The 27,412-nt window shown below is 44.8% G+C and overlaps 10 non-coding genes and 3 pseudogenes across 10 annotated transcripts; all 13 read right to left on the reverse strand.

Annotated features, from left to right (window-relative positions):
- Nucleotides 1-107: 107 nt before the first annotated feature.
- LOC145773513 (U1 spliceosomal RNA) lies at nt 108-270 on the reverse strand. The gene has a single exon (XR_014289890.1). It is a non-coding gene; the product is annotated as a U1 spliceosomal RNA (small nuclear RNA).
- Nucleotides 271-1,124: 854 nt separating this feature from the next.
- Nucleotides 1,125-1,318, reverse strand: LOC145773527 (U2 spliceosomal RNA). Its single transcript, XR_014289902.1, has one exon. It is a non-coding gene; the product is annotated as a U2 spliceosomal RNA (small nuclear RNA).
- A 234-nt stretch (nt 1,319-1,552) lies between these two features.
- LOC145772941 (U6 spliceosomal RNA) lies at nt 1,553-1,659 on the reverse strand. The gene has a single exon (XR_014289367.1). It is a non-coding gene; the product is annotated as a U6 spliceosomal RNA (small nuclear RNA).
- Nucleotides 1,660-1,842: 183 nt separating this feature from the next.
- LOC145773420 (U1 spliceosomal RNA) lies at nt 1,843-2,005 on the reverse strand. Its single transcript, XR_014289802.1, has one exon. It is a non-coding gene; the product is annotated as a U1 spliceosomal RNA (small nuclear RNA).
- A 978-nt stretch (nt 2,006-2,983) lies between these two features.
- Nucleotides 2,984-3,177, reverse strand: LOC145773528 (U2 spliceosomal RNA). The gene has a single exon (XR_014289903.1). It is a non-coding gene; the product is annotated as a U2 spliceosomal RNA (small nuclear RNA).
- Nucleotides 3,178-3,411: 234 nt separating this feature from the next.
- LOC145773037 (U6 spliceosomal RNA) lies at nt 3,412-3,518 on the reverse strand. Its single transcript, XR_014289457.1, has one exon. It is a non-coding gene; the product is annotated as a U6 spliceosomal RNA (small nuclear RNA).
- Nucleotides 3,519-3,702: 184 nt separating this feature from the next.
- On the reverse strand, nt 3,703-3,865 carry LOC145773421 (U1 spliceosomal RNA). The gene has a single exon (XR_014289803.1). It is a non-coding gene; the product is annotated as a U1 spliceosomal RNA (small nuclear RNA).
- An 854-nt stretch (nt 3,866-4,719) lies between these two features.
- LOC145772884 (U2 spliceosomal RNA) lies at nt 4,720-4,944 on the reverse strand (annotated as a pseudogene).
- Nucleotides 4,945-11,855: 6,911 nt separating this feature from the next.
- On the reverse strand, nt 11,856-11,962 carry LOC145772942 (U6 spliceosomal RNA). The gene has a single exon (XR_014289368.1). It is a non-coding gene; the product is annotated as a U6 spliceosomal RNA (small nuclear RNA).
- A 185-nt stretch (nt 11,963-12,147) lies between these two features.
- Nucleotides 12,148-12,310, reverse strand: LOC145773422 (U1 spliceosomal RNA). The gene has a single exon (XR_014289804.1). It is a non-coding gene; the product is annotated as a U1 spliceosomal RNA (small nuclear RNA).
- An 854-nt stretch (nt 12,311-13,164) lies between these two features.
- LOC145772885 (U2 spliceosomal RNA) lies at nt 13,165-13,389 on the reverse strand (annotated as a pseudogene).
- A 6,911-nt stretch (nt 13,390-20,300) lies between these two features.
- Nucleotides 20,301-20,407, reverse strand: LOC145772943 (U6 spliceosomal RNA). Its single transcript, XR_014289369.1, has one exon. It is a non-coding gene; the product is annotated as a U6 spliceosomal RNA (small nuclear RNA).
- A 183-nt stretch (nt 20,408-20,590) lies between these two features.
- LOC145773520 (U1 spliceosomal RNA) lies at nt 20,591-20,743 on the reverse strand (annotated as a pseudogene).
- Between the last annotated feature and the right edge of the window lie 6,669 nt (nt 20,744-27,412).

Consider the following 27,412-nt stretch of genomic DNA (forward strand, 5'->3'; position numbering starts at 1 on the left):
GACACAAGACAACAATTCGGTCTCCAAACGCTTGATATGTGTTGTACGGGGGGGGGGGGATGGAAAAAGCTTTTTCTTCTTCTTCGCTTTCGGTTGATGAGTTAAAAAAGGGATAGCGCGAACGCAGTCCCCACTAACAGAAATTATACGACCGAGTTACCCACATTTGGGGTAATCGCAGAGGTCAACTTCTCCGAAGTGCAATGGTGAAGTCTCGCCCTGGGCCCACCGCCTACGTGATTACGGTGAAGACCCTCGTCAGGTAAGTATGAGTTGGTTGCCTGTCAGCATCTCTCTTCTGGGACCGTGATTCTCTTCGGCTTTGCTCCGTTGCTTTTGTTTGCCTTTTTTGTGTGTGAGCAGAACCTTTCGACGACACTTCAGCAGCTGCTGCTGTTTCTGTGATCACTCACTTACTTCGAAAAAGAACAATGTATGAGTTTGAAAAATGAGAGCAAACAATGCTCAGGCGCACTTACCTTGTATTCAAATAGAATGATGAAGAAGCTTAACCAAGCGCCATATATAGCGGGCTAAATTTTCTTAAGAATGCTGTTTTTATTTCAAGCCAATGGCCTGCAGCAAAGCTCAGTTTCATTCGCTGCCATACATGCTATCATATGATGAGTGATCGCATTCTATTCTTTGAAAGGTAAGTCGCCCTCTGAGCATTGCTTGCTCACATTTATTAAACTAATGCAAGACATTTATTAAACTAATGCAAGACTCTGCATGTCACGTGCCGCTTGAAGCCGGCCGGTCAGTCAGTTGGTTTGTTCACGACTCGCGACGAAAAGAAGTTTGTGTCTGCGTAGGAGAACATCACATGTTTGACAAGGTGAGTCGCATTATTGGCACAGCTGTGCTGGCTGAATTGCTCAGCACAGGAACTTTTATTCAATAGAGAGTCATTGCAGAACACGCGACAACAAGCGAAAAATTTGCAACACCACACACACGTACGCGAGAGAGTAGATAACATCGGCGCAATGAATGAAAATGAACAGAAAATGACATATGATACACACGACGACCAATAAAACACAAGAAATGAGACCGACGAACAACGAAAGCCATGATTCGCATTTTCAATGATTGATTGTTCATTTATCCCACCCGAAGGTGGGATGTGGGCCGAACCCGGAGGTACTGCAATACCGGGACAACCCGTGGGTGCGACAAAGCGAGCTTTGAATCGACACCCCGTCTTCAAACATACATTTAATACAAGAGCCCAGCGATGCTGGGCGTCCCAGGTATTAAACTGAGAAGAACAGATACTACACTTGATCTTAGCTCTTGAGAGCCGAGAAGCGATAAAGCAATGCTCCACGACGTCGACGTTTAGACATCGCGGCGGCGCTTTCGGTCCGCCGGCCGGCAGTCCTGGTCGCATTTGAAATCGACTTTGTCGAATGGCTGGTGTTCTCCACTGCCTGGCAACGTGGGCACACCACGTGCGTGACGACGCGATCAAGTCGCATCCAAGCAAAGGACAAGGCATAGAAAGCATGTCGATGAACTGTGGATGCACATCCAGTCGGTGACTAAAAGAAATATGGAACGCTTCACGATTTTGCGTGTCATCCTTGCGCAGGGGCCATGCTAATCTTCTCTGTATCGTTCCAATTTTAGTATATGTACTGCCGAAGCAAGTACGCTCACCTCTTGCTTTTGATTCGCTTAAAAAGCTTTCAGATGATTTCGCTTTCAGCTTGTGGTCTCGCAACAGCAGGACACAAGACAACAATTCGGTCTCCAAACGCTTGATATGTGTTGTACGGGGGGGGGGGGATGGAAAAAGCTTTTTCTTCTTCTTCGCTTTCGGTTGATGAGTTAAAAAAGGGATAGCGCGAACGCAGTCCCCACTAACAGAAATTATACGACCGAGTTACCCACATTTGGGGTAATCGCAGAGGTCAACTTCTCCGAAGTGCAATGGTGAAGTCTCGCCCTGGGCCCACCGCCTACGTGATCACGGTGAAGACCCTCGTCAGGTAAGTATGAGTTGGTTGCCTGTCAGCATCTCTCTTCTGGGACCGTGATTCTCTTCGGCTTTGCTCCGTTGCTTTTGTTTGCCTTTTTTGTGTGTGAGCAGAACCTTTCGACGACACTTCAGCAGCTGCTGCTGTTTCTGTGATCACTCACTTACTTCTTCTGGGACCGTGATTCTCTTCGGCTTTGCTCCGTTGCTTTTGTTTGCCTTTTTTGTGTGTGAGCAGAACCTTTCGACGACACTTCAGCAGCTGCTGCTGTTTCTGTGATCACTCACTTACTTCGAAAAAGAACAATGTATGAGTTTGAAAAATGAGAGCAAACAATGCTCAGGCGCACTTACCTTGTATTCAAATAGAATGATGAAGAAGCTTAACCAAGCGCCATATATAGCGGGCTAAATTTTCTTAAGAATGCTGTTTTTATTTCAAGCCAATGGCCTGCAGCAAAGCTCAGTTTCATTCGCTGCCATACATGCTATCATATGATGAGTGATCGCATTCTATTCTTTGAAAGGTAAGTCGCCCTCTGAGCATTGCTTGCTCACATTTATTAAACTAATGCAAGACATTTATTAAACTAATGCAAGACTCTGCATGTCACGTGCCGCTTGAAGCCGGCCGGTCAGTCAGTTGGTTTGTTCACGACTCGCGACGAAAAGAAGTTTGTGTCTGCGTAGGAGAACATCACATGTTTGACAAGGTGAGTCGCATTATTGGCACAGCTGTGCTGGCTGAATTGCTCAGCACAGGAACTTTTATTCAATAGAGAGTCATTGCAGAACACGCGACAACAAGCGAAAAATTTGCAACACCACACACACGTACGCGAGAGAGTAGATAACATCGGCGCAATGAATGAAAATGAACAGAAAATGACATATGATACACACGACGACCAATAAAACACAAGAAATGAGACCGACGAACAACGAAAGCCATGATTCGCATTTTCAATGATTGATTGTTCATTTATCCCACCCGAAGGTGGGATGTGGGCCGAACCCGGAGGTACTGCAATACCGGGACAACCCGTGGGTGCGACAAAGCGAGCTTTGAATCGACACCCCGTCTTCAAACATACATTTAATACAAGAGCCCAGCGATGCTGGGCGTCCCAGGTATTAAACTGAGAAGAACAGATACTACACTTGATCTTAGCTCTTGAGAGCCGAGAAGCGATAAAGCAATGCTCCACGACGTCGACGTTTAGACATCGCGGCGGCGCTTTCGGTCCGCCGGCCGGCAGTCCTGGTCGCATTTGAAATCGACTTTGTCGAATGGCTGGTGTTCTCCACTGCCTGGCAACGTGGGCACACCACGTGCGTGACGACGCGATCAAGTCGCATCCAAGCAAAGGACAAGGCATAGAAAGCATGTCGATGAACTGTGGATGCACATCCAGTCGGTGACTAAAAGAAATATGGAACGCTTCACGATTTTGCGTGTCATTCTTGCGCAGGGGCCATGCTAATCTTCTCTGTATCGTTCCAATTTTAGTATATGTACTGCCGAAGCAAGTACGCTCACCTCTTGCTTTTGATTCGCTTAAAAAGCTTTCAGATGATTTCGCTTTCAGCTTGTGGTCTCGCAACAGCAGGACACAAGACAACAATTCGGTCTCCAAACGCTTGATATGTGTTGTAGGGGGGGGGGGGGGATGGAAAAAGCTTTTTCTTCTTCTTCGCTTTCGGTTGATGAGTTAAAAAAGGGATAGCGCGAACGCAGTCCCCACTAACAGAAATTATACGACCGAGTTACCCACATTTGGGGTAATCGCAGAGGTCAACTTCTCCGAAGTGCAATGGTGAAGTCTCGCCCTGGGCCCACCGCCTACGTGATCACGGTGAAGACCCTCGTCAGGTAAGTATGAGTTGGTTGCCTGTCAGCATCTCTCTTCTGGGACCGTGATTCTCTTCGGCTTTGCTCCGTTGCTTTTGTTTGCCTTTTTTGTGTGTGAGCAGAACCTTTCGACGACACTTCAGCAGCTGCTGCTGTTTCTGTGATCACTCACTTACTTCGAAAAAGAACAATGTATGAGTTTGAAAAATGAGAGCAAACAATGCTCAGGCGCACTTACCTTGTATTCAAATAGAATGATGAAGAAGCTTAACCAAGCGCCATATATAGCGGGCTAAATTTTCTTAAGAATGCTGTTTTTATTTCAAGCCAATGGCCTGCAGCAAAGCTCAGTTTCATTCGCTGCCATACATGCTATCATATGATGAGTGATCGCATTCTATTCTTTGAAAGGTAAGTCGCCCTCTGAGCATTGCTTGCTCACATTTATTAAACTAATGCAAGACATTTATTAAACTAATGCAAGACTCTGCATGTCACGTGCCGCTTGAAGCCGGCCGGTCAGTCAGTTGGTTTGTTCACGACTCGCGACGAAAAGAAGTTTGTGTCTGCGTAGGAGAACATCACATGTTTGACAAGGTGAGTCGCATTATTGGCACAGCTGTGCTGGCTGAATTGCTCAGCACAGGAACTTTTATTCAATAGAGAGTCATTGCAGAACACGCGACAACAAGCGAAAAATTTGCAACACCACACACACGTACGCGAGAGAGTAGATAACATCGGCGCAATGAATGAAAATGAACAGAAAATGACATATGATACACACGACGACCAATAAAACACAAGAAATGAGACCGACGAACAACGAAAGCCATGATTCGCATTTTCAATGATTGATTGTTCATTTATCCCACCCGAAGGTGGGATGTGGGCCGAACCCGGAGGTACTGCAATACCGGGACAACCCGTGGGTGCGACAAAGCGAGCTTTGAATCGACACCCCGTCTTCAAACATACATTTAATACAAGAGCCCAGCGATGCTGGGCGTCCCAGGTATTAAACTGAGAAGAACAGATACTACACTTGATCTTATTTTTTTTTTTTTTTTTTTTCTTTTTCGCGCAACGCTCAGAGTTCAAGATGGATACCACTACATCTTGCAGGTTTACAAATTGTCCATATGGAATGGATTTGTTTCCTGTCTCATCATTAGTGCGTCCGCTCCGGGAGCCGTCCACACACCCAAACACTCAGCAGGCACACCATACTTACATGGAAGATACCTACCAGGGAGGCGAGGGACTCACTACGACCGAAGGGACCCACCGCGGTAGATGGTAATCTGTGGATGTAAATGTTTGGTTAGTGGCTGCCTCAAGCTGATCTGCCTGTCTCAACTTTCCTCTTGCTGATCTTGGAGCAGTCTAGGAGATGTCGGGTCAAGCTTTTTTTTTTTTTTTTTTTTTTTTTTTTTTTTTTTTTTTTTTTTTTTTCGCGCAACGCTCAGAGTTCAAGATGGATACCACTACATCTTGCAGGTTTACAAATTGTCCATATGGAATGGATTTGTTTCCTGTCTCATCATTAGTGCGTCCGCTCCGGGAGCCGTCCACACACCCAAACACTCAGCAGGCACACCATACTTACATGGAAGATACCTACCAGGGAGGCGAGGGACTCACTACGACCGAAGGGACCCACCGCGGTAGATGGTAATCTGTGGATGTAAATGTTTGGTTAGTGGCTGCCTCAAGCTGATCTGCCTGTCTCGACTTTCCTCTTGCTGATCTTGGAGCAGACTAGGAGATGGCGGGTCAAGCTCAAGAACTAGCGCGTTTTGTCAAAGAGTTAATTTTAATTTTATTTGTAATTGTTTATGTGTGTGTATCTTCTTGTTGCCCGCTTCAAGAAGGGCACCTGTTTGGAGGAAACGGGCCGCTGCAGTCTGACACCTCATTTGGCGGAGATGCCAGAGAGGAGCGGCCAGAAGGAGGGTAGCTTTCGCTGACCCTAGAGTCGTCTTGGGATGGGCCGCTGCAATCCTGTCATCCCAGAGCGAGTGGGACAACGGAGAGGGACGGTTAAAGATCTCCCGCTGCAATCACTCTTCCGGCATCAGGCCGTTGTAGATGAGTGAGAGGGACGGGTTAAAGGTGGGTTGTTACGCCCTTGGCTGTCTAAGCTTCTTCAAAGATGATCTACGACCGTACTGTGCTAGTGAGATCCACCGCTGCAATCAGTCATCCCTACCACCGAGGACGACTGAGAGGGCGGTTGAAGAGTGGATCTCGACTGGTTCTTCTTTCTTCTGACCGTAGGAGGAGGTTTGGAAGGAGTAGAAATGTCAGATGACAAAGGAATGTTATGTTTTTGTGTTATGTCTTTCGTTTTTGTCATGATCACCCACAGGGCTTGAGTGGTGGACCGTTTTGTGTCCTGTATATATGTGTCGCCTATGTCCAGAGATTTCTTCTTTTGGATGATGGTGTGCTTGGCGACATTCATCATGGTCAAAAGAATCGGGTTGTTCGTTTGTCCTCCAGGGAGTTGATTGTAAAGGATCATGTCCTTTGTTATTTCTATGTCTTCCTTGGTTAGGTCAAGATATTGTTGTTTCAGGCGTTCCCATATTCCTTGTGCAAAGGAGCACTTGGTGAGGACGTGGGCCACATTGTCTTCTGGTTTTCTGCAGAATTTGCAGTTTGTTTTTCTGTCGGAATGTATTGATCTATTAAAATCTCCCCATTTGTATCCTCCATGTGCAATCCGGAAGGACATGGAGGATAGGTGAGGTGGAAGGAAGAGTTTGATTCCCTTGTTTTTCAAGAGGATTTCATTCCAAGGAATCTTCTTTCCGTTTTCATCGATCTTGTCAATTTTCTTTTCATTTTGCGTTTTCAGATTGATGTAGATATTTTTGTAGGAAGTATTTTCCCAGTCGTGTTTCAAGCCTTTGAGTTTGCAAAAGGACTTGAAGATGTCCGCATACATTTCGTTTGGAATTGGGGCATGCGGAATGCTGTTGGAGAACAGATGAGGATTAATGTGTCTCATTCTGTAGCTCAAATTGAACATGGCCCATTCGTGCCAGATTTCGGTGGCGTCTTCTAGTGGGAAGAGGTGGCGAATTCTGTCTATGCGACTAGTTTGGAATTTTGATTGGATGTCCACCATGTTGATGCCTCCATCTTTGACAGGAGGAAATGTCTTGCTTCTCTGGAGCTGTTCAAATGGCGAAGGATACCAGAGGAAGTCGAAGAGGATTTTGTTTAGTTCTTTGATGTGTTGTTTCGTTGGCATCAGCACTCTACTGAGATGCAAAGTGACGGGTACCAAGAGAGTGTTGATGATGGAAATCTTTCCATAGAGGGAGAGTCTTCGTGGTTTGTGGATGTTGGCGATCGTTTGAGTTTTCTTGATGGCGGTCTGCCAGTTCATCTTGTCAACTTCTGTTTTGTTTGTTCCTAGCCAGATGCCCAGGATCTTGACGTTGTTCAAGATCGCAGCTTCTGGAAAGAGCTGCTGAGCTCTTTGGGCCAGGTCCGGTTTGGACGCCAGGATCTGGGTCTTTCCCTGGTTCACTTTCTGGCCGGACATCGTCTGGTAGATGGCTAGTTCTCTGTTGATTTCTTTGAGAGATGGAATGTCTCTTGTGATGAATGTAGTGTCGTCCGCATATTGCTGGATTTTGATTGTCAGCTTGGAAAAGCGAAAACCGTTGATCAGATGGTTTTTTTCTATGCGACGGGTCAACACGTCGGCACAGATTATGAAATAGAGCATGCTGAGGGGACAACCTTGTCTTATGCCCCTTTTGACGTTGATTCGTTTTGTTAAGGCTCCGTTGATTTCTATCTTGCTTTTTGTTTTGTTGTATACCAAAGACAGGTAGTTCATCATTATTGGTTTTACTCCGAGTTTCTTCAAGATTCCATAGAGGAAGGAGTGACTAACTCTGTCGAATGCTTTTTCAAAGTCAGTTATCATGACGTACAAGTCCCTGTGTTGTGTTTGAGAAGCTTCCAGGGCAGCTTGTATGTTCATTGTGACATGCTCTATTCTGCGGTTTGGCAGTCCACATTTCTGATTCGGACAAATCAGGTTTGTGATCATGGGTGTGAGTCTGTTGGAGAGGATTTTACTCAAGATCTTGTAATCAGTGTTGAGTAGAGAGATCGGTCTCCAATTTTTGAGCTTTTCTTTTTCACCTTTTTTAAAGATTAACTTCACTTTTGCTTCTCTCATTGAGGGAGTCATTGTTTTTCTCAAGTAGCAATTTGTAAGCATCTCTAGAATGTCGTGTTTCAGGAAATGCCAGCATTTTTGGTAGAATAATGAGCCGAGACCATCTGATCCAGGTGCAGAATCCTTGTTAAGAGAATCGATGGCGGTTTTTACTTCTTTTAGAGTTATGAGCTGTTCTGCTTGTTCAGCTGCGTCTTCTTCAATTTTGGCCTCTCCCAGAATGTTTAGGTAACTGTTCTGTTCTTGAGGGTTGATGTGGTCTTCTATGCCCCATAGGGAGTGGTAGAAGCTGTGTACTTCTTTGAGAATGTCTTCTTTCTTGGTGAGAGTTGTGTTGTTTGCGTCGTGTATCTCAGTGATAGAGCTACTTTTACAATTTTGTTCCTCTGCTTTGAAGAAGCTTTTGGAGGGCTCTTCATCGCTTGTTGGAGTTGTTCTGGATCTGATTTGAGATCCGACTGCTTTATAATCGTAGAAGTTGTTGATTTTCTCCAAGAATTCCGGGCGACGATCTTCCAGGACGTGGTCTGGATGAGCGTCCAGAGTGTGGAGCATATTTTTCGCTTGATTGTAATCTTCTCTACGCTTGAGTGCGACATCTTGCGAGAGTTCAATCAGTCGATTTTTCAACATTTTCTTGCCATGATCCCACCTTATAAGCATGTCTGGTGGTTCTATTTGTGGTACGTTTATGGTCCAGTTTTCCCAAGCCGTTTCGAGCTCTGTTATGACGTGAGCATATTCTAATATGCTGTTATTGATTTTGTATGAATATTCACCCCATTTGGTGTGTTGTTGATATTTTAGATGAATTATTGGTAATGTGCAGTGGTCTGATGATGTGAAGTATTCATGTTTGATGTTATGATAATTTTCAAGTGCATGTTCATTTATGTATATTCTATCTATCCTGGTCTTACTGTTGTGGTTTTGGCGCGTGAACAGTCTTTTGTAAGGATATTCTTGTCTGAATATGTCTGTCAATTGGTTATGATGTATTAATGTTCTAAGTGCTGTTTTATCCGGTGTAGTGAAGAAAAATTGCGGCTTAGCAGTGTCCAACGGATCAAGGATCACGTTAAAATCACCAAGTAAGACCACATGTTGATGTTCATATTCCAGCATAGCCTCGGAGAGCAGTTCAAAGCATGACTTTCTCTCTCCGTTGCTCTGCGGAAGGTATGCATTGAATATGTTTATGTTATTTTTACCACATTTGATGTTGAGGTGATGTATTCGATTTTGTACTATTGTGTGATGTGTGATTTCGGACCTATCGTGTATGTCCTTCTTTACGATGAACATTGTCCCTGCATAGAAGGGGGTTCTATCAGGTTCTATGTTTGTATATGTTATGTAATTGTTATGTTGAGCCCACGTCTCGAGTTGATCGGTGGGGATTCTGTGTGTTTCCTGAATTGCCAGTACAGAGAGTCTGTGAGATGTAGAGAACTGTTTGACATCTCGCAATTTCTTGGATATTCCGTTGATGTTCATTGAGCCAACCTTGAGGTTGCCCAGTCCGGCGTCCGAATCGTCACTCTCCGTATCTGTGAACATGATTATAGATAGAGAAAAAGCAGATTAAAGTTTAAGAGTTTTGGACTAGACCGTGTAGTTGGATGGGACGCCGTCTGAGTCCGTGAGCTCATCCACCGAACTGAAGACATTTCGATGGAGAGGAGAGGTCCCGGTCAGTTCAGCCCGCGTAGACTCTCTCGAAGAAACGGACTCCGAGTCAGTTGACGAGTTGTCATTGTCAACTGAGACCGACGCATCCTTGGAGCTGGCGTGGGATGCGTCGTGGTCTCTGGGATTCGTCGTCCTGGGAGATGCTGGTTGGGCAATCGATCTCCGCTTTAGCAAGGGTTCTTTTGGAGTCGATGTCTTGGACTCTGTGTTGGACATGGGCTTATCCACTATCTCAGCATCTGATGAGAAGATGCTGCGCATGGAGGTTTTGGGGTTGTGTTTCCCTCCTTTGCCCACGGTGATAAAGCCATCGTCGCTCGTGGGGGGGTTCTTTCTCTTCCTACTCTTTTCCCTGAACTTTTCTCTTGCATTGCAACCAGGTTTGTGTCGGCCTGTTGATCGGCACACATGACAGGCGAGCTGCTGCCTGGTTGGCGACGAATCTGACACATACGTTTTTTTTGGTCTGGATGCAGCAAAACGCGGTCTGGACTTCTCGGCCTGTCTCGCAAGGAAAGCGGCCTCTGATCTTTGGCAGAAGAGTTCGTTGCTTCTGTTTATGGATTCTCTCGAGCGTCCCTGTTTCCTGGGTTGTCTAGGCGCCCGGTCTCGGGGTGGGTCGGCCTTGGACTCCCGGTCTCGAGGTGGGTTGGCCTGGGTCTTCTTCGGTTTCGTGGGGCACTTTGATGTTAGGTGTCCCCGGACTTTGCAAATCTGGCAGAGTGGCAAATGTCCTTCTCCAGGCTTGGTGATGGAGATCCATTCACCAAACATCTGCACCTTATCTGGGATGTTGGCGAGTTTAGTGTTCTGCAGGTACACATGCAGAAACTCGTTGCAGATGGTGGGGTGCTGCTTGTGTTTACCTTTAACCATCTGGTAAACATTTCCCCAGTTTGCTTGGCAAGCAAACTCATTAATTAAATCCAGATGCCACTCGTCTGGCACTGGATATAATGTGATCACGTCGCATGGTGGCATCGGTCGCCATACTTTGATCACGTAACCTACTTCCTTGTGTGAATAGGTCACGGGTGACTGATGGTCTAGCGCCAGCTGTTCCATCAGCACGGATTTGGTTTCGTTCTCAGAAGCTGAGAACGTGACGGTGAAAATGTGCTGCCGCAGGCTCTTGGCACGCACAGCTTTTAGCTCCTTTCCATACTTTGCAAGGAAGCCATCTTGCATAAAGAAACTGATGAAAGTGCTTACATCAAGCCAGGACTGGCTGGATGCTTGCACAACCAAGGTTCTTTGATATTTAAACTCGTTGGCCTTAGAGTCGCCCATGAGTATAGCTGGTGTTTAGTTTATGTTATTTTAAATATAAGAATTAACAAAGACTTACCAAAGTCCAAGCTTTTCAAGTTTTAAATTTTCCTTCTGAAGGAAAATTTAGCTAAATTCTGTCTTGACCACACCCTAAAAGCTGGTCACGTACTGTCTAGACTCGCTGTAGCTAACTGGCTATTCTCACCTGACCTACTTTCTACGTGGCAATCAGCTAATTCCCTTAAGGGGAAAAGGCTGACTCCAAAAAAAAATCTAGGGAGGGAAAAAAAGCTAACTACTCGCCTAGATCAGTGGTTCCCAGCAGGGGGCCACTGATCTAGCTGACTTAGGCTATTTTCTAAACTTTCTAGTTATTTATTTATCTAACTGACTTTAAAAAAAATCTAAAAAGGCTGGTAAAAGTTAGGCCGGTGTCGCTTTCACTCGCTCGCTCTAGCGAGGAAAGCAAGGCTTGCTGTTAGTCGCTTTTTGGCAGCAATGTCTCCAAAGCCACCAGTTCGCAATTAATCGTTCGCACTTTGAATAAGGCTCGTGAGACTTACCTTATTCAAATAGAATGATTGCTGCCAAAAAGCGTTTAACAAGCAAGCCTTGCTTTCCTCGCTAGAGCGAGCGAGTGAAAGCGACACCGGCCTAACTTTTACCAGCCTTTTTAGCAGTCCTGGTCGCATTTGAAATCGACTTTGTCGAATGGCTGGTGTTCTCCACTGCCTGGCAACGTGGGCACACCACGTGCGTGACGACGCGATCAAGTCGCATCCAAGCAAAGGACAAGGCATAGAAAGCATGTCGATGAACTGTGGATGCACATCCAGTCGGTGACTAAAAGAAATATGGAACGCTTCACGATTTTGCGTGTCATCCTTGCGCAGGGGCCATGCTAATCTTCTCTGTATCGTTCCAATTTTAGTATATGTACTGCCGAAGCAAGTACGCTCACCTCTTGCTTTTGATTCGCTTAAAAAGCTTTCAGATGATTTCGCTTTCAGCTTGTGGTCTCGCAACAGCAGGACACAAGACAACAATTCGGTCTCCAAACGCTTGATATGTGTTGTACGGGGGGGGGGGGGGATGGAAAAAGCTTTTTCTTCTTCTTCGCTTTCGGTTGATGAGTTAAAAAAGGGATAGCGCGAACGCAGTCCCCACTAACAGAAATTATACGACCGAGTTACCCACATTTGGGGTAATCGCAGAGGTCAACTTCTCCGAAGTGCAATGGTGAAGTCTCGCCCTGGGCCCACCGCCTACGTGATCACGGTGAAGACCCTCGTCAGGTAAGTATGAGTTGGTTGCCTGTCAGCATCTCTCTTCTGGGACCGTGATTCTCTTCGGCTTTGCTCCGTTGCTTTTGTTTGCCTTTTTTGTGTGATAGCAGAACCTTTCGACGACACTTCAGCAGCTGCTGCTGTTTCTGTGATCACTCACTTACTTCGAAAAAGAACAATGTATGAGTTTGAAAAATGAGAGCAAACAATGCTCAGGCGCACTTACCTTGTATTCAAATAGAATGATGAAGAAGCTTAACCAAGCGCCATATATAGCGGGCTAAATTTTCTTAAGAATGCTGTTTTTATTTCAAGCCAATGGCCTGCAGCAAAGCTCAGTTTCATTCGCTGCCATACATGCTATCATATGATGAGTGATCGCATTCTATTCTTTGAAAGGTAAGTCGCCCTCTGAGCATTGCTTGCTCACATTTATTAAACTAATGCAAGACATTTATTAAACTAATGCAAGACTCTGCATGTCACGTGCCGCTTGAAGCCGGCCGGTCAGTCAGTTGGTTTGTTCACGACTCGCGACGAAAAGAAGTTTGTGTCTGCGTAGGAGAACATCACATGTTTGACAAGGTGAGTCGCATTATTGGCACAGCTGTGCTGGCTGAATTGCTCAGCACAGGAACTTTTATTCAATAGAGAGTCATTGCAGAACACGCGACAACAAGCGAAAAATTTGCAACACCACACACACGTACGCGAGAGAGTAGATAACATCGGCGCAATGAATGAAAATGAACAGAAAATGACATATGATACACACGACGACCAATAAAACACAAGAAATGAGACCGACGAACAACGAAAGCCATGATTCGCATTTTCAATGATTGATTGTTCATTTATCCCACCCGAAGGTGGGATGTGGGCCGAACCCGGAGGTACTGCAATACCGGGACAACCCGTGGGTGCGACAAAGCGAGCTTTGAATCGACACCCCGTCTTCAAACATACATTTAATACAAGAGCCCAGCGATGCTGGGCGTCCCAGGTATTAAACTGAGAAGAACAGATACTACACTTGATCTTATTTTTTTTTTTTTTTTTTTTCTTTTTCGCGCAACGCTCAGAGTTCAAGATGGATACCACTACATCTTGCAGGTTTACAAATTGTCCATATGGAATGGATTTGTTTCCTGTCTCATCATTAGTGCGTCCGCTCCGGGAGCCGTCCACACACCCAAACACTCAGCAGGCACACCATACTTACATGGAAGATACCTACCAGGGAGGCGAGGGACTCACTACGACCGAAGGGACCCACCGCGGTAGATGGTAATCTGTGGATGTAAATGTTTGGTTAGTGGCTGCCTCAAGCTGATCTGCCTGTCTCAACTTTCCTCTTGCTGATCTTGGAGCAGTCTAGGAGATGTCGGGTCAAGCTTTTTTTTTTTTTTTTTTTTTTTTTTTTTTTTTTTTTTTTTTTTTTTTCGCGCAACGCTCAGAGTTCAAGATGGATACCACTACATCTTGCAGGTTTACAAATTGTCCATATGGAATGGATTTGTTTCCTGTCTCATCATTAGTGCGTCCGCTCCGGGAGCCGTCCACACACCCAAACACTCAGCAGGCACACCATACTTACATGGAAGATACCTACCAGGGAGGCGAGGGACTCACTACGACCGAAGGGACCCACCGCGGTAGATGGTAATCTGTGGATGTAAATGTTTGGTTAGTGGCTGCCTCAAGCTGATCTGCCTGTCTCGACTTTCCTCTTGCTGATCTTGGAGCAGACTAGGAGATGGCGGGTCAAGCTCAAGAACTAGCGCGTTTTGTCAAAGAGTTAATTTTAATTTTATTTGTAATTGTTTATGTGTGTGTATCTTCTTGTTGCCCGCTTCAAGAAGGGCACCTGTTTGGAGGAAACGGGCCGCTGCAGTCTGACACCTCATTTGGCGGAGATGCCAGAGAGGAGCGGCCAGAAGGAGGGTAGCTTTCGCTGACCCTAGAGTCGTCTTGGGATGGGCCGCTGCAATCCTGTCATCCCAGAGCGAGTGGGACAACGGAGAGGGACGGTTAAAGATCTCCCGCTGCAATCACTCTTCCGGCATCAGGCCGTTGTAGATGAGTGAGAGGGACGGGTTAAAGGTGGGTTGTTACGCCCTTGGCTGTCTAAGCTTCTTCAAAGATGATCTACGACCGTACTGTGCTAGTGAGATCCACCGCTGCAATCAGTCATCCCTACCACCGAGGACGACTGAGAGGGCGGTTGAAGAGTGGATCTCGACTGGTTCTTCTTTCTTCTGACCGTAGGAGGAGGTTTGGAAGGAGTAGAAATGTCAGATGACAAAGGAATGTTATGTTTTTGTGTTATGTCTTTCGTTTTTGTCATGATCACCCACAGGGCTTGAGTGGTGGACCGTTTTGTGTCCTGTATATATGTGTCGCCTATGTCCAGAGATTTCTTCTTTTGGATGATGGTGTGCTTGGCGACATTCATCATGGTCAAAAGAATCGGGTTGTTCGTTTGTCCTCCAGGGAGTTGATTGTAAAGGATCATGTCCTTTGTTATTTCTATGTCTTCCTTGGTTAGGTCAAGATATTGTTGTTTCAGGCGTTCCCATATTCCTTGTGCAAAGGAGCACTTGGTGAGGACGTGGGCCACATTGTCTTCTGGTTTTCTGCAGAATTTGCAGTTTGTTTTTCTGTCGGAATGTATTGATCTATTAAAATCTCCCCATTTGTATCCTCCATGTGCAATCCGGAAGGACATGGAGGATAGGTGAGGTGGAAGGAAGAGTTTGATTCCCTTGTTTTTCAAGAGGATTTCATTCCAAGGAATCTTCTTTCCGTTTTCATCGATCTTGTCAATTTTCTTTTCATTTTGCGTTTTCAGATTGATGTAGATATTTTTGTAGGAAGTATTTTCCCAGTCGTGTTTCAAGCCTTTGAGTTTGCAAAAGGACTTGAAGATGTCCGCATACATTTCGTTTGGAATTGGGGCATGCGGAATGCTGTTGGAGAACAGATGAGGATTAATGTGTCTCATTCTGTAGCTCAAATTGAACATGGCCCATTCGTGCCAGATTTCGGTGGCGTCTTCTAGTGGGAAGAGGTGGCGAATTCTGTCTATGCGACTAGTTTGGAATTTTGATTGGATGTCCACCATGTTGATGCCTCCATCTTTGACAGGAGGAAATGTCTTGCTTCTCTGGAGCTGTTCAAATGGCGAAGGATACCAGAGGAAGTCGAAGAGGATTTTGTTTAGTTCTTTGATGTGTTGTTTCGTTGGCATCAGCACTCTACTGAGATGCAAAGTGACGGGTACCAAGAGAGTGTTGATGATGGAAATCTTTCCATAGAGGGAGAGTCTTCGTGGTTTGTGGATGTTGGCGATCGTTTGAGTTTTCTTGATGGCGGTCTGCCAGTTCATCTTGTCAACTTCTGTTTTGTTTGTTCCTAGCCAGATGCCCAGGATCTTGACGTTGTTCAAGATCGCAGCTTCTGGAAAGAGCTGCTGAGCTCTTTGGGCCAGGTCCGGTTTGGACGCCAGGATCTGGGTCTTTCCCTGGTTCACTTTCTGGCCGGACATCGTCTGGTAGATGGCTAGTTCTCTGTTGATTTCTTTGAGAGATGGAATGTCTCTTGTGATGAATGTAGTGTCGTCCGCATATTGCTGGATTTTGATTGTCAGCTTGGAAAAGCGAAAACCGTTGATCAGATGGTTTTTTTTTATGCGACGGGTCAACACGTCGGCACAGATTATGAAATAGAGCATGCTGAGGGGACAACCTTGTCTTATGCCCCTTTTGACGTTGATTCGTTTTGTTAAGGCTCCGTTGATTTCTATCTTGCTTTTTGTTTTGTTGTATACCAAAGACAGGTAGTTCATCATTATTGGTTTTACTCCGAGTTTCTTCAAGATTCCATAGAGGAAGGAGTGACTAACTCTGTCGAATGCTTTTTCAAAGTCAGTTATCATGACGTACAAGTCCCTGTGTTGTGTTTGAGAAGCTTCCAGGGCAGCTTGTATGTTCATTGTGACATGCTCTATTCTGCGGTTTGGCAGTCCACATTTCTGATTCGGACAAATCAGGTTTGTGATCATGGGTGTGAGTCTGTTGGAGAGGATTTTACTCAAGATCTTGTAATCAGTGTTGAGTAGAGAGATCGGTCTCCAATTTTTGAGCTTTTCTTTTTCACCTTTTTTAAAGATTAACTTCACTTTTGCTTCTCTCATTGAGGGAGTCATTGTTTTTCTCAAGTAGCAATTTGTAAGCATCTCTAGAATGTCGTGTTTCAGGAAATGCCAGCATTTTTGGTAGAATAATGAGCCGAGACCATCTGATCCAGGTGCAGAATCCTTGTTAAGAGAATCGATGGCGGTTTTTACTTCTTTTAGAGTTATGAGCTGTTCTGCTTGTTCAGCTGCGTCTTCTTCAATTTTGGCCTCTCCCAGAATGTTTAGGTAACTGTTCTGTTCTTGAGGGTTGATGTGGTCTTCTATGCCCCATAGGGAGTGGTAGAAGCTGTGTACTTCTTTGAGAATGTCTTCTTTCTTGGTGAGAGTTGTGTTGTTTGCGTCGTGTATCTCAGTGATAGAGCTACTTTTACAATTTTGTTCCTCTGCTTTGAAGAAGCTTTTAGATGGCTCTTCATCGCTAGTTGGGATAGTTCTGGATCTGATTTGCGATCCGACTGCTTTATAATCGTAGAAGTTGTTGATTTTCTCCAAGAATTCCGGGCGACGATCTTCCAGGACGTGGTCTGGATGAGCGTCCAGAGTGTGGAGCATATTTTTCGCTTGATTGTAATCTTCTCTACGCTTGAGTGCGACATCTTGCGAGAGTTCAATCAGTCGATTTTTCAACATTTTCTTGCCATGATCCCACCTTATAAGCATGTCTGGTGGTTCTATTTGTGGTACGTTTATGGTCCAGTTTTCCCAAGCCGTTTCGAGCTCTGTTATGACGTGAGCATATTCTAATATGCTGTTATTGATTTTGTATGAATATTCACCCCATTTGGTGTGTTGTTGATATTTTAGATGAATTATTGGTAATGTGCAGTGGTCTGATGATGTGAAGTATTCATGTTTGATGTTATGATAATTTTCAAGTGCATGTTCATTTATGTATATTCTATCTATCCTGGTCTTACTGTTGTGGTTTTGGCGCGTGAACAGTCTTTTGTAAGGATATTCTTGTCTGAATATGTCTGTCAATTGGTTATGATGTATTAATGTTCTAAGTGCTGTTTTATCCGGTGTAGTGAAGAAAAATTGCGGCTTAGCAGTGTCCAACGGATCAAGGATCACGTTAAAATCACCAAGTAAGACCACATGTTGATGTTCATATTCCAGCATAGCCTCGGAGAGCAGTTCAAAGCATGACTTTCTCTCTCCGTTGCTCTGCGGAAGGTATGCATTGAATATGTTTATGTTATTTTTACCACATTTGATGTTGAGGTGATGTATTCGATTTTGTACTATTGTGTGATGTGTGATTTCGGACCTATCGTGTATGTCCTTCTTTACGATGAACATTGTCCCTGCATAGAAGGGGGTTCTATCAGGTTCTATGTTTGTATATGTTATGTAATTGTTATGTTGAGCCCACGTCTCGAGTTGATCGGTGGGGATTCTGTGTGTTTCCTGAATTGCCAGTACAGAGAGTCTGTGAGATGTAGAGAACTGTTTGACATCTCGCAATTTCTTGGATATTCCGTTGATGTTCATTGAGCCAACCTTGAGGTTGCCCAGTCCGGCGTCCGAATCGTCACTCTCCGTATCTGTGAACATGATTATAGATAGAGAAAAAGCAGATTAAAGTTTAAGAGTTTTGGACTAGACCGTGTAGTTGGATGGGACGCCGTCTGAGTCCGTGAGCTCATCCACCGAACTGAAGACATTTCGATGGAGAGGAGAGGTCCCGGTCAGTTCAGCCCGCGTAGACTCTCTCGAAGAAACGGACTCCGAGTCAGTTGACGAGTTGTCATTGTCAACTGAGACCGACGCATCCTTGGAGCTGGCGTGGGATGCGTCGTGGTCTCTGGGATTCGTCGTCCTGGGAGATGCTGGTTGGGCAATCGATCTCCGCTTTAGCAAGGGTTCTTTTGGAGTCGATGTCTTGGACTCTGTGTTGGACATGGGCTTATCCGCTATCTCAGTATCTGATGAGAAGATGCTGCGCATGGAGGTTTTGGGGTTGTGTTTCCCTCCTTTGCCCACGGTGATAAAGCCATCGTCGCTCGTGGGGGGGTTCTTTCTCTTCCTACTCTTTTCCCTGAACTTTTCTCTTGCATTGCAACCAGGTTTGTGTCGGCCTGTTGATCGGCACACATGACAGGCGAGCTGCTGCCTGGTTGGCGACGAATCTGACACATACGTTTTTTTTGGTCTGGATGCAGCAAAACGCGGTCTGGACTTCTCGGCCTGTCTCGCAAGGAAAGCGGCCTCTGATCTTTGGCAGAAGAGTTCGTTGCTTCTGTTTATGGATTCTCTCGAGCGTCCCTGTTTCCTGGGTTGTCTAGGCGCCCGGTCTCGGGGTGGGTCGGCCTTGGACTCCCGGTCTCGAGGTGGGTTGGCCTGGGTCTTCTTCGGTTTCGTGGGGCACTTTGATGTTAGGTGTCCCCGGACTTTGCAAATCTGGCAGAGTGGCAAATGTCCTTCTCCAGGCTTGGTGATGGAGATCCATTCACCAAACATCTGCACCTTATCTGGGATGTTGGCGAGTTTAGTGTTCTGCAGGTACACATGCAGAAACTCGTTGCAGATGGTGGGGTGCTGCTTGTGTTTACCTTTAACCATCTGGTAAACATTTCCCCAGTTTGCTTGGCAAGCAAACTCATTAATTAAATCCAGATGCCACTCGTCTGGCACTGGATATAATGTGATCACGTCGCATGGTGGCATCGGTCGCCATACTTTGATCACGTAACCTACTTCCTTGTGTGAATAGGTCACGGGTGACTGATGGTCTAGCGCCAGCTGTTCCATCAGCACGGATTTGGTTTCGTTCTCAGAAGCTGAGAACGTGACGGTGAAAATGTGCTGCCGCAGGCTCTTGGCACGCACAGCTTTTAGCTCCTTTCCATACTTTGCAAGGAAGCCATCTTGCATAAAGAAACTGATGAAAGTGCTTACATCAAGCCAGGACTGGCTGGATGCTTGCACAACCAAGGTTCTTTGATATTTAAACTCGTTGGCCTTAGAGTCGCCCATGAGTATAGCTGGTGTTTAGTTTATGTTATTTTAAATATAAGAATTAACAAAGACTTACCAAAGTCCAAGCTTTTCAAGTTTTAAATTTTCCTTCTGAAGGAAAATTTAGCTAAATTCTGTCTTGACCACACCCTAAAAGCTGGTCACGTACTGTCTAGACTCGCTGTAGCTAACTGGCTATTCTCACCTGACCTACTTTCTACGTGGCAATCAGCTAATTCCCTTAAGGGGAAAAGGCTGACTCCAAAAAAAAATCTAGGGAGGGAAAAAAAGCTAACTACTCGCCTAGATCAGTGGTTCCCAGCAGGGGGCCACTGATCTAGCTGACTTAGGCTATTTTCTAAACTTTCTAGTTATTTATTTATCTAACTGACTTTAAAAAAAATCTAAAAAGGCTGGTAAAAGTTAGGCCGGTGTCGCTTTCACTCGCTCGCTCTAGCGAGGAAAGCAAGGCTTGCTGTTAGTCGCTTTTTGGCAGCAATGTCTCCAAAGCCACCAGTTCGCAATTAATCGTTCGCACTTTGAATAAGGCTCGTGAGACTTACCTTATTCAAATAGAATGATTGCTGCCAAAAAGCGTTTAACAAGCAAGCCTTGCTTTCCTCGCTAGAGCGAGCGAGTGAAAGCGACACCGGCCTAACTTTTACCAGCCTTTTTAGCAGTCCTGGTCGCATTTGAAATCGACTTTGTCGAATGGCTGGTGTTCTCCACTGCCTGGCAACGTGGGCACACCACGTGCGTGACGACGCGATCAAGTCGCATCCAAGCAAAGGACAAGGCATAGAAAGCATGTCGATGAACTGTGGATGCACATCCAGTCGGTGACTAAAAGAAATATGGAACGCTTCACGATTTTGCGTGTCATCCTTGCGCAGGGGCCATGCTAATCTTCTCTGTATCGTTCCAATTTTAGTATATGTACTGCCGAAGCAAGTACGCTCACCTCTTGCTTTTGATTCGCTTAAAAAGCTTTCAGATGATTTCGCTTTCAGCTTGTGGTCTCGCAACAGCAGGACACAAGACAACAATTCGGTCTCCAAACGCTTGATATGTGTTGTACGGGGGGGGGGGGATGGAAAAAGCTTTTTCTTCTTCTTCGCTTTCGGTTGATGAGTTAAAAAAGGGATAGCGCGAACGCAGTCCCCACTAACAGAAATTATACGACCGAGTTACCCACATTTGGGGTAATCGCAGAGGTCAACTTCTCCGAAGTGCAATGGTGAAGTCTCGCCCTGGGCCCACCGCCTACGTGATCACGGACTCAGACGGCGTCCCATCCAACTACACGGTCTAGTCCAAAACTCTTAAACTTTAATCTGCTTTTTCTCTATCTATAATCATGTTCACAGATACGGAGAGTGACGATTCGGACGCCGGACTGGGCAACCTCAAGGTTGGCTCAATGAACATCAACGGAATATCCAAGAAATTGCGAGATGTCAAACAGTTCTTTACATCTCACAGACTCTCTGTACTGGCAATTCAGGAAACACACAGAATCCCCACCGATCAACTCGAGACGTGGGCTCAACATAACAATTACATAACATATACAAACATAGAACCTGATAGAACCCCCTTCTATGCAGGGACAATGTTCATCGTAAAGAAGGACATACACGATAGGTCCGAAATCACACATCACACAATAGTACAAAATCGAATACATCACCTCAACATCAAATGTGGTAAAAATAACATAAACATATTCAATGCATACCTTCCGCAGAGCAACGGAGAGAGAAAGTCATGCTTTGAACTGCTCTCCGAGACTATGCTGGAATATGAACATCAACATGTGGTCTTACTTGGTGATTTTAACGTGATCCTTGATCCGTTGGACACTGCTAAGCCGCAATTTTTCTTCACTACACCGGATAAAACAGCACTTAGAACATTAATACATCATAACCAATTGACAGACATATTCAGACAAGAATATCCTTACAAAAGACTGTTCACGCGCCAAAACCACAACAGTAAGACCAGGATAGATAGAATATACATAAATGAACATGCACTTGAAAATTATCATAACATCAAACATGAATACTTCACATCATCAGACCACTGCACATTACCAATAATTCATCTCCAATATCAACAACACACCAAATGGGGTGAATATTCATACAAAATCAATAACAGCATATTACAATATGCTCACGTCATAACAGAGCTCGAAACGGCTTGGGAAAACTGGACCATAAACGTACCACAAATAGAACCACCAGACATGCTTATAAGGTGGGATCATGGCAAGAAAATGTTGAAAAATCGACTGATTGAACTCTCGCAAGATGTCGCACTCAAGCGTAGAGAAGATTACAATCAAGCGAAAAATATGCTCCACACTCTGGACGCTCATCCAGACCACGTCCTGGAAGATCGTCGCCCGGAATTCTTGGAGAAAATCAACAACTTCTACGATTATAAAGCAGTCGGATCGCAAATCAGATCCAGAACTATCCCAACTAGCGATGAAGAACCATCTAAAAGCTTCTTCAAAGCAGAGGAACAAAATTGTAAAAGTACCTCTATCACTGAGATACACGACGCAAACAACACAACACTCACCAAGAAAGAAGACATTCTCAAAGAAGTACACAGCTTCTACCACTCCCTATGGGGTGTAAAAGACAACATAAACTCTCAAGAACAAAACAACTACTTAAACATTCTTGGAGAGGCCAAAATTGAGGAAGACGCAGCTGAACAAGCGGAACAGCTGATCAGTCTCAAAGAAGTAAAAACCGCCATCGATTCTCTTAATAAGGATTCTGCACCTGGATCAGATGGTCTCGGCTCATTATTCTACCAAAAATGCTGGCATTTCCTGAAACACGACATTCTAGAGATGCTTACAAATTGCTACTTGAGAAAAACAATGACTCCCTCAATGAGAGAAGCAAAAGTGAAGTTAATCTTTAAAAAAGGTGAAAAAGAAAAGCTCAAAAATTGGAGACCGATCTCTCTGCTCAACACAGACTACAAGATCTTGAGCAAAATCCTCTCCAACAGACTCACACCCATGATCACAAACCTGATTTGTCCGAATCAGAAATGTGGACTGCCAAACCGCAGAATAGAGCATGTTACAATGAATATACAAGCTGCCCTGGAAGCTTCTCAAACTCAACACAGGGACTTGTACGTCATGATAACTGACTTTGAAAAAGCTTTCGATAGAGTTAGTCACTCCTTCCTCTATGGAATCTTGAAGAAACTCGGAGTAAAACCAATAATGATGAATTACCTGTCATTAGTTTACCACAAAACAAAAAGCAAAATAGAAATCAATGGAGCTTTAACAAAACGAATAAACGTTAAAAGGGGCATACGACAGGGTTGTCCCCTCAGCATGCTCTATTTCATAATCTGTGCTGACGTTCTCACCCGACGCATAGAGAAAAATCATCTGATCAACGGTTTTCGCTTTTCCAGGCTGACAATCAAAATCCAGCAATATGCGGACGACACCACATTCATCACAAAAGACATTCCATCTCTCAAGGAAATCAACAAAGAACTAGCCATCTACCAGACGATGTCCGGCCAGAAAGTGAACCAGGGAAAGACCCAGATCCTGGCGTCCAAACCTGACCTGGCCCAAAGAGCTCAGCAACTCTTTCCAGAAGCTGCGATCTTGAACAACGTCAAGATCCTGGGCATCTGGCTAGGCACAAACAAAACACAACTTGACAAGATGAACTGGCAGACCGCCATCAAAAAAACTCAAACGATCGCCAACATCCACAAACCACGAAGACTCTCCCTCTATGGAAAGATCTCGATCATCAACACTCTCTTGGTACCCGTCACTTTGCATCTCAGTAGAGTGCTGATGCCAACGAAACAACACATCAAAGAACTAAACAAAATCCTCTTCGACTTCCTCTGGTATCCTTCACCATTCGAACAGCTCCAGAGAAGCAAGACGTTTCCTCCTGTTAAAGATGGAGGCATCAACATGGTGGACATCCAATCAAAATTTCAAACAAGCCGCATCGACAGAATTCGCCACCTCTTCTCACTAGAAGACGCCACCGAAATCTGGCACGAATGGGCCATGTTCAATTTGAGTTACAGAATGAGACACATTAATCCTCATCTGTTCTCCAACAGCATTCCGCATGCCCCAATTCCAAACGAAATGTATGCGGACATCTTCAAGTCCTTTTGCAAACTCAAAGGCTTGAAACACGACTGGGAAAACACTTCCTACAAAAATATCTACATCAATCTGAAAACGCAAAATGAAAAGAAAATTGACAAGATTGATGAAAACGGAAAGAAGATTCCTTGGAATGAGATCCTCTTGAAAAACAAGGGAATCAAACTCTTCCTTCCACCTCACCTATCCTCCATGTCCTTTCGGATTGCACATGGAGGATACAAATGGGGAGATTTTAATAGATCAATACACTCCGACAGAAAAACAAACTGCAAATTCTGCAGAAAACCAGAAGACAATGTGGCCCACGTCCTCACCAAGTGCTCCTTTGCACAAGGAATATGGGAGCGCCTGAAACAACAATATCTTGGCCTAACCAAGGAAGACATAGAAATAACAAAGGACATGATCCTCCACAACCAAATCCCTGACGGACAGAAGAACAATCCGATTCTTTTGACCATGATGAATGTCGCCAAACACACCATCATCCAAAAGAAGATATCTCTGGACATAGGCGACACATATATACAGGACACAAAACGGTCCACCATTCAAGCCCTGTGGGTCATCATGACAAAAACGAAAAACATAACACAAAAGCATAACATTCCTTTGTCATCTGACATTTCTACTCCTTCCAAACCTCCTCCTACGGTCAGAAGAAAGAAGAACCAGTCGAGATCCACTCTTCAACCGCCCTCTCAGTCGTCCTCGGTGGTAGGGATGACTGATTGCAGCGGTGGATCTCACTAGAACAGTACGGTCGTAGATCATCTTTGAAGAAGATTAGACAGCCATGGGCGTAACAACCCACCTTTAACCCGTCCCTCTCACTCATCTCCAACGGCCTGATGCCGGAAGAGTGATTGCAGCGGGAGATCTTTAACCGTCCCTCTCCGTCGTCCCACTCGCTCTGGGATGACAGGATTGCAGCGGCCCATTCCAAGACGACTCTGGGGTCAGCGAAAGCTACCCTCCCTCTGGCCGCTCCTCTCTGGCATCTCCGCCAAATGAGGTGTCAGACTGCGGTGGCCCGTTTTCTCCAAACAGGTGCCCTTCTTGAAGCGGGCAACAAGAAGATACACACACACAAACAATTTCAAATAAAATTAAAATTAACTCTCTACCAAAATGCGCTAGTTCTTGAGCTTGACCCGCCTTCTCCTAGACTGCTCCAAGATCAGCAAGAGGAAAGTTGAGACAGGCAGATCAGCTTGAGGCAGCCACTAACCAAACATTTACATCCACAGATTACCATCTACCGCGGTGGGTCCCTTCGGTCGTAGTGAGTCCCTCGCCTCCCTGGTAGGTATCTTCCATGTAAGTATGGTGTGCCTGCTGAGTGTTTGGGTGTGTGGACGGCTCCCGGAGCGGACGCACTAATGATGAGACAGGAAACAAATCCATTCCATATGGACAATTTGTAAACCTGCAAGATGTAGTGGTATCCATCTTGAACTCTGAGCGTTGCGCGAAAGAAAAAAAAAAAAAAAAAAAAAAAAAAAAAAAAAAAAAAAAACCCTCAGACAAGAATATCCTTACAAAAGACTGTTCACGCGCCAAAACCACAACAGTAAGACCAGGATAGATAGAATATACATAAATGAACATGCACTTGAAAATTATCATAACATCAAACATGAATACTTCACATCATCAGACCACTGCACATTACCAATAATTCATCTAAAATATCAACAACACACCAAATGGGGTGAATATTCATACAAAATCAATAACAGCATATTAGAATATGCTCACGTCATAACAGAGCTCGAAACGGCTTGGGAAAATTGGACCATAAACGTACCACAATTAGAACCACCAGACATGCTTATAAGGTGGGATCATGGCAAGAAAATGTTGAAAAATCGACTGATTGAACTCTCGCAAGATGTCGCACTCAAGCGTAGAGAAGATTACAATCAAGCGAAAAATATGCTCCACACTCTGGACGCTCATCCAGACCACGTCCTGGAAGATCGTCGCCCGGAATTCTTGGAGAAAATCAACAACTTCTACGATTATAAAGCAGTCGGATCGCAAATCAGATCCAGAACTATCCCAACTAGCGATGAAGAACCATCTAAAAGCTTCTTCAAAGCAGAGGAACAAAATTGTAAAAGTACCTCTATCACTGAGATACACGACGCAAACAACACAACACTCACCAAGAAAGAAGACATTCTCAAAGAAGTACACAGCTTCTACCACTCCCTATGGGGTGTAAAAGACAACATAAACTCTCAAGAACAAAACAACTACTTAAACATTCTTGGAGAGGCCAAAATTGAGGAAGACGCAGCTGAACAAGCGGAACAGCTGATCAGTCTCAAAGAAGTAAAAACCGCCATCGATTCTCTTAATAAGGATTCTGCACCTGGATCAGATGGTCTCGGCTCATTATTCTACCAAAAATGCTGGCATTTCCTGAAACACGACATTCTAGAGATGCTTACAAATTGCTACTTGAGAAAAACAATGACTCCCTCAATGAGAGAAGCAAAAGTGAAGTTAATCTTTAAAAAAGGTGAAAAAGAAAAGCTCAAAAATTGGAGACCGATCTCTCTGCTCAACACAGACTACAAGATCTTGAGCAAAATCCTCTCCAACAGACTCACACCCATGATCACAAACCTGATTTGTCCGAATCAGAAATGTGGACTGCCAAACCGCAGAATAGAGCATGTTACAATGAATATACAAGCTGCCCTGGAAGCTTCTCAAACTCAACACAGGGACTTGTACGTCATGATAACTGACTTTGAAAAAGCTTTCGATAGAGTTAGTCACTCCTTCCTCTATGGAATCTTGAAGAAACTCGGAGTAAAACCAATAATGATGAATTACCTGTCATTAGTTTACCACAAAACAAAAAGCAAAATAGAAATCAATGGAGCTTTAACAAAACGAATAAACGTTAAAAGGGGCATACGACAGGGTTGTCCCCTCAGCATGCTCTATTTCATAATCTGTGCTGACGTTCTCACCCGACGCATAGAGAAAAATCATCTGATCAACGGTTTTCGCTTTTCCAGGCTGACAATCAAAATCCAGCAATATGCGGACGACACCACATTCATCACAAAAGACATTCCATCTCTCAAGGAAATCAACAAAGAACTAGCCATCTACCAGACGATGTCCGGCCAGAAAGTGAACCAGGGAAAGACCCAGATCCTGGCGTCCAAACCTGACCTGGCCCAAAGAGCTCAGCAACTCTTTCCAGAAGCTGCGATCTTGAACAACGTCAAGATCCTGGGCATCTGGCTAGGCACAAACAAAACACAACTTGACAAGATGAACTGGCAGACCGCCATCAAAAAAACTCAAACGATCGCCAACATCCACAAACCACGAAGACTCTCCCTCTATGGAAAGATCTCGATCATCAACACTCTCTTGGTACCCGTCACTTTGCATCTCAGTAGAGTGCTGATGCCAACGAAACAACACATCAAAGAACTAAACAAAATCCTCTTCGACTTCCTCTGGTATCCTTCACCATTCGAACAGCTCCAGAGAAGCAAGACGTTTCCTCCTGTTAAAGATGGAGGCATCAACATGGTGGACATCCAATCAAAATTTCAAACAAGCCGCATCGACAGAATTCGCCACCTCTTCTCACTAGAAGACGCCACCGAAATCTGGCACGAATGGGCCATGTTCAATTTGAGTTACAGAATGAGACACATTAATCCTCATCTGTTCTCCAACAGCATTCCGCATGCCCCAATTCCAAACGAAATGTATGCGGACATCTTC

Source organism: Aplidium turbinatum, chromosome 6 (genome assembly GCF_918807975.1).
Source record: "Aplidium turbinatum chromosome 6, kaAplTurb1.1, whole genome shotgun sequence".
Classification (NCBI taxonomy): Eukaryota; Metazoa; Chordata; class Ascidiacea; order Aplousobranchia; family Polyclinidae; genus Aplidium; species Aplidium turbinatum.